Source organism: Littorina saxatilis, linkage group LG9 (assembly GCF_037325665.1).
Source record: "Littorina saxatilis isolate snail1 linkage group LG9, US_GU_Lsax_2.0, whole genome shotgun sequence".
Taxonomy (NCBI): Eukaryota; Metazoa; Mollusca; class Gastropoda; order Littorinimorpha; family Littorinidae; genus Littorina; species Littorina saxatilis.
In genome coordinates this window covers 20,938,040-20,947,662 of record NC_090253.1, presented here as the reverse complement: position 1 = coordinate 20,947,662, position 9,623 = coordinate 20,938,040, and the positions used below count along the sequence as shown (strand labels likewise).

The window sequence follows — 9,623 nt, the reverse complement described above, 5'->3', positions numbered from 1 at the left end:
ATAAAGAGGGGGATGTCGAGGGGCTAATATTTTGACAAACCTTTTGCACCGAAATAAAATTGTTGCCAAGTGAACGTTCGCAGCGTCTTTTAGGCGGTGAAAAGCTATTCCCTGAAAGTCTTCACAGCAAACACAAATCTTCCACACACAATAATCCCTTCAATGTGTTAAATAAACAGCTCTTGAATTAGTATTTTAATCGCAAATTTTCCGGTTTTCAGTATTATGCATATTCATAATTAGGAAATGAGTGTCTTCGGTAGATATAGACATATTCCAGCATGAATCGACTTGTACAAGACCGGGACGGAAGTCTGGGGTACCTTGGTTGAACATGTTTTCTTTTGTAGTGACACCGTCATTAGATATAATTATCTCATGCTGATGGACAGCTACGGAATGCTCAGAGAGCGGTCAGAGTTTCTTTGATGATTCACCTCGCTGGAACATAAGCGCGAGAATGAGGATGCATGTTGTCAGCCACACCTAACAGCACAAGTGCATCAGTGCCCCCTGAACCACCCCCACTCACCACCACACCATCCCCTTCTTTAGTGGACTTCTGAACCCAAGCATGTAGAACAGGCTTTGTCTGTGCTGGAAAGATGAAGTTAATCTCCCTTTTCTTGATCAAACTAAAGGCGATTTGCAAGGTAATGTGCACAGCTACAGAGAAGGCAGCACTTAAGCTCTGCATTGCAAAATCAGCTCGACTGCGCTGCCTGTTCAGTCCAAAATCAGCTCGACTGCGCTGCCTGTTCAGTCCAAAATCAGCTCGACTGCGCTGCCTGTTCAGTCCAAAATCAGCTCGACTGCGCTGCCTGTTCAGTCCAAAATCAGCTCGACTGCGCTGCCTGTTCAGTCCAAAATCAGCTCGACTGCGCTGCCTGTTCAGTCCAAAATCAGCTCGACTGCGCTGCCTGTTCAGTCCAAAATCTATGACATTGCGTGTTTGCATGCATGTGTCCTGTTGACTTTAGAGGTTGGAAGGGTTTTGTGCAGTGAAATACTGTTTGCCAGGCCATTGTTTCACCTCAGACTGTTCGTGTTAGTTTCGCTGCTTACTGTTGAATATATACGGATTTCCGTTAGTGTTGGTTGTTTTAGCGGCTTCTATCTACATTTACCACAAGCTCCGTTCCTTTGAATGTGTTTCACAGGAACAGTGTCAGTCAAAAGAGGACACAAGACCTGAATGTCTGTAGAGTCATTTGTTTTTTTGCTGCAAAAAGTAGACTTCACACGAACTTTCTTTCACAAAGTTACACTGATTTCCTGCATTGTGATACAATTGGTTGAGAGCAAAGGCCGACGTGTTTAACTTTAAAAAAACGACCTTGAATCAGTTTAAAAGTAAGGAAGATCGCCCGAAAAAAACACACACAAAAAAACATTTGTTGAAGGTCAAATCGGGGATGTTGAAGGTCAAATCGGGGATGTTAAAGGAAGAAGGTCGGGCTGAAATAATTTATATGTCTTGTTGTTTTAATGATACAGAGCTCGTTTGTTCAAAATAAGAGTATTCAACCACGATTAATCATCCACGTTATTTCTAGTCGGGCTACGTAGCTGCGCTGTTATGCGCCTTGTTAAATACTGATAAAGTCTGCACCCGGCTTGACGCCATCGGAAATCGAGGTTGAGCTTCCCCTGTTGGTTTGAAATAGCCTTAGAAGTGAGGAATCATGCGCAGGAAACACAGATGGGCGTGTCTGGTGTCATCAGTTTACTGACTTCTAGTCTATACAGGCATGAGACCAAGGGTAGGGCGGATGGTGGTGAGAGAGGTGAAGGGACGGGGAATGTGTACAGTGCCGTGTGCCGGGCTGTGAGCAGTGCCCACCAATGTTTAGCTCAGCCACCGTCGCGGCAGACGCGCCTTAGTTCTATCAAAGAGTGTATCCCTACGGACTTTTCGTAGGAAAATGCAGCGCGCTATTCTGGCCATCTGGCCAACTGTCGTCCTCATCTCTAAGGCAGACTGATACCAAGAGGTGTAAGTTACACCCGCCTTCAGGCTCAGGCATATTCAAACGCTCGACTCTAGACTGTATATAGTTTTGCAGTGAAGTAGTCAAGGGTTAGTTGCTGCCTCTTTAGTAGGACGTACGACTGATTGTTCTTGAAAATATTCAGGACAACCCCCCCCACACACACACACACACACACACAAACACACGCACGCACACACGCATTTACATACATACAACACACACACACACACACACACGCACACACTGACACACACACACACACACACACACACACACACACACGCACTCACATACACACACAGACGTCAGACCACCCGTCCATCACATTATGTCTGTCTGCACGCCTGTCCTGTCTCTGCCTCTGTGCACGTGTTCGTGCCATAGAGACACATACCAATGCAGGTCAACCTTTCCTTTCGCTGGGAATTTCCCGCTCAGAGAATGTGTCACTGCACCGGCACTGTGCATGGAGGGAGAGAAGGGGAAAGGGAGGAGCTGTAAAGTTGTCTATGGAGTCTTGTTGCCACAGCGTTCTTATCGTTGTGTTTATGCCAGCTGTGGAGTTGCTTCTGGCTTGGATATAGGCGCCTGCAACTGTCCTTTTGGGCTATGTTGTAGATACTGAGTTATATATAAAGCAGCTATACGATATTGTAGTGGTTGTATAGCACGTTTTACGAAATCCTAGAGAATAACATATGAATGGGTATGTCTGTCGCCATGGAAGGTGGGACCAGTAGTCCAAGACTGCACAACGCTACTTTAGTTCGCCTTCTTCTATGGGGAGGGTGTGTCTTGTAGAAAAGGTAACGTCAGGGCAGCGAACTTGAAAACGCATATTTACATAAATGCGTGTTACTGCGCATCGAAAAAAACGTATCGAGTAGTCGCACATTGAATGTCCGGCTATACCCATTGATCCTTGCATGTGCCTTTTGCCTTATGGTCTTTGTTCCTAAAGCGTGATGATTACAAGCATCAGAGAAGCCTTTGATCTGTTCACTACTCCCTGTAGTCTCAATTAGTGATAGTAGTCCCTATATGACATTAAAAAGTTTTCGAACACTTTATTCTGTACCTGTCCCATGTTAGTATATAGTTCTATCTCCAACGCTGTGTTTAACATTTTTCATGGTGATTTGTAATCGTGTCCGGACTAGGGAAACACTCTTAAAAGTAAATTTCTTCCAGCGATCATCGCAATAAAAGAATACGCACAAACACAAGATACCAAAGTTGCTTTGCATACGATGAGCAATGTTAAAAATTGACAGAAAAATTGCAGTAGCGGAGCTTTTCCGTATGTCTTTTTAAAATTCGAATGCCTGTGGTTGGCGCCTATGGACTTTTTAATGAATCGTTTATGGTGATATCGCATGGAGAGGTCAAGGGTCACTTGCTACTGGAGACACGAATGCTTCCGCTTCTGTGTAAAACGTGCCACAGTGATTGTAGCGTATGGAACAATCTCGTAGGCCAATTTAACCTGTTCTTTGGTTTTCGGGAATTCTTGCCTTCCAAAGCATCGGCATGCAAAACGATAGAGCAAAATACACAATACAATCATATTACTTTATTATACAAGGTTTGGAATTCATCTTGATGTTAAAATGACACTGAGTCATACCCATGTTTATAAAGACAGTGCATATTATAATAAACTGAATACATCACAGTGCTGCACAATACAGTACAATTTCACTTCATTGTCTGTTATGATTTAGAGTAGAGCTAAACACCGTGCAGCTCAGTACGGCACAATTCAACATAAAACTGTTTAAGTACAACACAACACAACACAACACAACACAAATGGCACATCAAGATACAGTACCACAGTACTGTATACCATGTGGTGTGAATTATAAGCAGAATAATTGCAATGGGTATTTTTGATTTAAACAACCACAAGTGTTGTGTAAGCTCAACAAGACTATTTATGTACTTTCCATGCAGCGAGTCTGCTTTGACTGCTGTTTATAGGCAACAAAAAGTTCAGTAATTGCTGACAGACATTGAAAGTGACACGGCCTACTTGCGAGCATGAATCATACATATCAAGTGCGTCCTCTGGGCTCCACTGTCAACAGGAAAGGCGGGAAAAGGAGCAGTTCCGGTTTGAAGGCAACTGCTTCCGGTGCAGAGTTCCGCGCGTGATCATGGGCCTTCGTACATCAGACGCTGTCGGCTTTTGCAACACGAAGACATCGATCGCGCGTCGACATTTTTTGAAAATCGCGGATATATACTCTGTTCATTTGAACTCTCATCCCCATCTCCCTCCTTCCCCAAAATCTACCGTTACCATGCCCCGTGGCCCAGACATGTCATGATACACGCCGCACTGCCACAAACACATCAGCATATAGCACCAATAGATGACACGGAATTTATATAAACGATATCATAATATCATAATTGTACATTCAAAACAATTTTTAAAATTACTGATATAGGAACCACATTATATTATATTTTATTACACATTCATTCGCTCGCGGCTTCGTGGCAGGCGGAAGAAAATATCAGCCAGTTAAATTTTCGTTATTAATTGTTTGTCTGTGCTTTTAAAAGACCGTTGGGTCGATATATTTGTGAATGTATTGTTTTGTCAATAACAAACGTTATCTTTTTTGTTTTTTGATTCTGAATTTTGGAACTGACGTTGGCAGTCTCTTTGTTTTTGGATTTGATATAGGATAGCTTATACCAGACAAACACTGGATTGATAGGGGGACTTTACTTTGCATAGCGTTAGTGAGTAGATATTGAAGTTTCGAGTGGAAGGTTAATAAGCGACACGAATTCATTGTCTGACAACAGAGAAGTAACAGTCAAAGTTTGCTGAATCCTGTCAGACAGAAATTTCCTCGTACACAACACTTGCAATACAGCATTGCCATTTGCCCCCAACGAAATGTCCTACAAATATAATCGTCTCGATTAACTCTTCTTTCAACACTCGATCGTGTGATCGGTTACCAGCTTGGCCGGAAATCTTATCAGTGTAAACGGATAAAGGCCCAGTGAAACGGACAAGATCCGAGAGCGTAACGCCATTGTTGTGTGTGTGTCACCATGGGCGCCATTTTGCCACTTGGCCAGACGAGACTTCCGGTTTGGCGCGAACTTGCAGGATGCAACTTTAGCTTCTCTCTTCCTCCTTGTTGTTGCTGTGGTTCTGTCATTGGATTGTAACTGTAGTTGTTGCGATAATTATAATCAAAAGCGGTGAACTAATTTTGTTACACGGGTTTTTCAGTCATATATATTCAGAATGTTTAATATTTATTTAATTTAAATTCAAAACCTGTGTTCTAATTCCATCAGTATCCTAGCTATCTAATATTGTAAATTAAACAACGGTTTCATGCAAACAAACATCTTTTTTTCTTTCTTTTTTTCTCTCCGTCTTTAGGTACATGGCCCATGCAAGTAATAAACCATAACGTCACGCTCATAAGAAAAATACCTACAGTATCTCAGTGTTTGGTATTTCTGTAGTGAAACTACAGGGGAAGCTACTGGAAGGGTATCTATCATGTGTTGGAGAGTACAAACTCTCAGACCAACGGAAACCATTGCCACGGTAACATAAGCAAAACTGCCGATCTCGTTTCTTGAGTGGGGCGGGGATGTAGCTCAGTCGGTTGCGCGCTGGATTTTTGTATCCAGTTGGCCGCTGTCAGCGTGAGTTCGTCCCCACGTTCGGCGAGAGATTTATTTCTCAAAGTCAACTTTGTGTGCAGACTCTCCTCGGTGTCCGAACACCCCCGTGTGTACACGCAAGCACAAGACCAAGTGCGCACGAAAAAGATCCTGTAATCCATGTCAGAGTTCGGTGGGTTATAGAAACACGAAAATACCCAGCATGCTTCCTCCGAAAACGGCGTATGGCTGCCTAAATGGCGGGGTAAAAAACGGTCATACACGTAAAATTCCACTCGTGCAAAAAACACGAGTGTACGTGGGAGTTTCAGCCCACGAACGCAGAAGAAGAAGAAGTTTCTTGAGTTAGGCACCTTTTTTTTATGATACCGGAAGACTTGTTTTGATAATGTGAGGGTATGCAAAAGCTCTTTGTGGGTTGTTAAGCAGTGTTGCTCATTGAACATGTTGCTGTCAGCTCTTTATCTCATGTTCATCCCGAAGTAACAGCTCCAGATAGGCAATTTGCAACTTATAACTAAAATGTGATAGGCAGATTGTTCAGAAACCAAAGAAAGTGTTTTGCGTTTTTCTCAAAACATCAAAAAAATGACATAGGCAATTATCTTATGAGCGTGACGTCTGTTGCAAAGTTTTGACACTAATACTATTGAGTCATCAGGGAATTTTTGGGTTCGCATTTATTTATTTATGTTTGATGAGACATACTTGAGACATTCATCGCTACAACTTGGAGATTGGTTGAACTCAGCTTCGAACAAAGCCTGTTATAAACTAATGGATTAAAGCCAACAACAACAACATCGACAACATCAACCCCAACCGCGGGAATATATATGAAAGAAATCGATAGGTTTTGATAAAATCTGGCTTCCTTTTTGTTGCCGCTTGTGTATGCTTGCGTGCGTGCGTGTGTCTGTCTGTGTATGCATATATGCGTGTGAGTGTGTCTGTCTCTCGGTGTTTCTGGTTGTGTATTGTATAGTTTAATTACAGTCATCGTTTGTGCAGTTTTACTTCCTGATCAGTGTCATGTTTTGCACGAGGGTTGGTTGGACATAACATTATTTACACAATCACACCGGACACTTGACAGGTTGTTTTTATCGACGTCTAAGGGTGTTTCACAAATACAACTCCTTGCATTATTTTTCACGACTTTTCATGTAAGTTTTAACCCACTGCACTCGTGACTACCGCTTTCATGATAATTGTGTGTGTGTGTGAGTGTGTGTGTGTGTGTGTGTGTGTGTGTGTGTGTGTGTGCGTGTGTGTGTGTGCGTGTGAGTGTGTGTGTGTGTGTGTGGGTGTGTGTGTGTGGGTGTGCGTGTGTTTAGCTAATATTCAAACCACTTTTGTATTCATCATAATCGCGGATCCTTGACGAACAATGCCTCATTTTCCGGAAAGGTTCTGAAGTAACCCGCATATGTAGCTAAAACTGTTAGAACATCTGGAGCCGCCTGGTGGATGAGGATGTAAAAATAAGCTGAGGGACCGAGAGTACGTGAAGTGGTGATGAACACGATATAATCAGTAATCCCCGCGAGAACCACTTGTTCTAAGTAGTACCATTGAGGGTCTTTGTCCAGCCCAATTACGGCTGACAGAATTGTTCCCAGATGCTTGAGCGGTGGGGCTAAGAATTAAACCTTCTTACCGACTTGAGATTGCATCGACAGCATCTATCTAACTTTAACATACTGATTAGTCTTGTCAACGACGGTGAAAGGGTTGTTGTTGTCCGCTTTTGGAGTAACTCTGACTTTCTCACATCAATATTGTGCAGTCATTTCTCAAACAATAGCGACAACAATACAAATCAACGATTTAGCAAACAAAGCAAGCAAACGAACAAAACTGAGCACCACGGAGTCAACAGCAAACCATGCAAGAACACAAGCCAAAACAAACACTCAGACAAACAAAACAGATTGTTTTGATATTTTGTTAAAGGGTGGTTTGTTCTCCAAAACAGAATATTCCGTATTGCGAGAGGAGTGGTTTTTGTTTGGCTATGTTCCAGTATGTACATAGCGGAAAATTAAAAACTGCATGCATGCATTGATCAATAATTTATTTGGCTCTGTGGAAAATGGTTGATTATTTTCCATCCCCGTTTTGCTTCTTTTTGAGTGTGGTGCTTTTAGCGGATGAATACAAAGAGTCATGAGAGAAATTGTGAAGATAAAACAATTCCACAGCAAGATTTTGTATTCAAAGTATACGTACACATTTTTTAAAAAGATAGACAAAAATAAAGGAAGGGAGAAGGAACAGTGGGAGGAGAGAGGTGCTGATTGCTGGTGTGGGGCAGGGAGATATCTGGATCCGGCATGTGCTGAATTGTTTCTAGTGCCAACTTGAATTGCAAGCAAAAATTAATGAAAAAGGGATGGATGGCGTAATAATTAATTACGTAGGCAGCAGGTCGTGAGGAGAAGACGACTCTACAATGTTAAAAATAGACGTATTTAAGGGCTTTCTTTAAACTGTGTTAATTTCTTGACAAATTCTTGCGACAGGGACGCTTTTGCGAAGCATCCCCGTAGAATTTTAGCAAGCAAGATCCAGGATCCCAGCACCAGGACCGGATCCCCAACGACAAGGCTGAAGGGGACGAGATATCGTCTTACGTCGTCTCTGGCACGGAAAACTCTTCAAATTTTCACCACTCCATTTCTTCCCCCCTCCCCCCTCCCTCCCTCCCTCCCCCCTCCCTCCATCCATACAACAATCGTAACATTCGAGCGTACAAGCAACGTCAAGTTATCAACAAGGAAGCTTTTCTAAACCCCAGCATTCTTCAGGGGTCGAGCCGCCAGCCAATGGGAGCGCGTCTCTCATGCCATGTGACCGCCGCGGGTTAAATCAGAACGCTGCTCTCTTGACATGTCATCGCGGCAGGTTGTGGGCTATATTAATTGGCCGAGAATTGCTGGGTTATCATCAGAGTGAGTGCGTTAGCTGGCTGGCCCTGGAACTCGCAGTAGGGGGCAAGAGGTTCTTGCTGTATGTAGGTCTGGACTGTCTGTTCAGAATGTTGTTGTCTGATGAAATATCAGAGTATTTGTTCCTGGTTTCGGTCCTCGTTGGTGATGAAGAAAATGTTGCTCTTCTGTGGTCATTGCAATCACAGCGCAGTGTTAAAACCCGGGGTTTGTAAATCGCTTAGTGAAATATTTTTATCGTAACTGTTTGTCGTTTTACTTTTTTTTTGGTCTGTTCTCGAAGAACTGAAAGGCGGTTTGGCAATGCTGAACATCTTTGTTTGGCACCCGAAATGGAGACCTGAGCGATTTTGTCTTACCTCTGAGCATGTTTATTTGCTTGTTCTTCTTGCCATCATTTTTAGGTTGACTGGTAAAGTCATCTGTAAAAGACCGTGAATGTTTTTTTTACTTTCTCAAGAAGTGAACCGCGACAGGAAAAGCTTAGCGCATGTCGTTTATAGAGTGTTGAGTTCCTTGGAGCTTCCTCTTCTTGCTCGTGGATGCAAATGTTTTGTAAGAGTTGAAAAAAGCTCAGATCGTACATGAGTAGAGGTTTGACGTGAGTTTCGTCTCTATGACTGTGTTTTTAGTGGTAGATAAAAGTATAGGCGCAGTTCACATGTTTTTCGCTTTGATAAGTTTTACTCTTTGACGCCTTCTTCTTCGTCATTAGTTTCTATCTAAATTCAACTTAAGAAGCACCGAACGCCGTCTTTTATTGTATGGTGCTGTAACACAGTGAATAAATGCTTAGAGATGTTCCTTTTTGGCCAAGTTTTGTGTTTGGTGCGCTTGGCCATAGATTGAACTGTCTCTACATACAAGTGTAGGCCATCCTTTGATCTATTAGCTTGGTTTACTTTTCTTGTAAGGTCTTGCTCAAAACTGATTGCTTGATTGGCACAATATTCAAATGTTTGTTGCTTTGATGGATCAGATTCAAGGTGTACGGTAACCTTTCAACGTG

The 9,623-nt window shown here is 42.6% G+C and overlaps 2 protein-coding genes across 2 annotated transcripts in view; one reads left to right on the top strand and one right to left on the bottom strand.

The window, feature by feature from the left end:
* Positions 1 to 9,623, bottom strand: part of LOC138975582 (protein N-terminal glutamine amidohydrolase-like) — a 570,098-nt gene that overhangs the window by 515,452 nt on the left and 45,023 nt on the right. The gene's annotated exons all lie outside the window — the stretch shown is intronic.
* Positions 1 to 9,623, top strand: part of LOC138975573 (matrix metalloproteinase-17-like) — a 96,350-nt gene that overhangs the window by 62,348 nt on the left and 24,379 nt on the right. The window lies entirely within an intron of this gene.